Here is a 411-nt window from a genome sequence, read left to right as displayed (position 1 = left end):
CCTATCAATAGAAACAGTGAGCTCTGTGTTTATTTTATTTATTTATTTATTTTATTTATTTTATTTATTTATTTATTTATTTAATTTGTTTATTTTATTTAGTTATTTTATTTATTTATTTATTTATATATGTCAGTGAAGCTATACACGCTACAGAAATAATAAATACACAAAGAGAAGTATAATATAAAATAAAATATTTTTTTTTCTTTTCCTATAATATATATATACATATATATATATATATACATATATATATATATATTATTAATTTAGCTTTTATATATTTTTTTATATATTTTTTTATTTTTTTTTTTTAATTGTTTATACTTATTGAGCTGCATGTACACCCCAGAGCTCGCCTGCTACTTCGATAGAGAGGCAAAGGCCTTCGTCACTGCCAGCATCAGC

Source organism: Eimeria mitis, genomic scaffold (genome assembly GCF_000499745.2).
Source record: "Eimeria mitis Houghton genomic scaffold, Emh_scaff2881, whole genome shotgun sequence".
Lineage (NCBI taxonomy): Eukaryota > Apicomplexa > Conoidasida > Eucoccidiorida > Eimeriidae > Eimeria > Eimeria mitis.
This window is presented reverse-complemented; position numbering follows the sequence as displayed.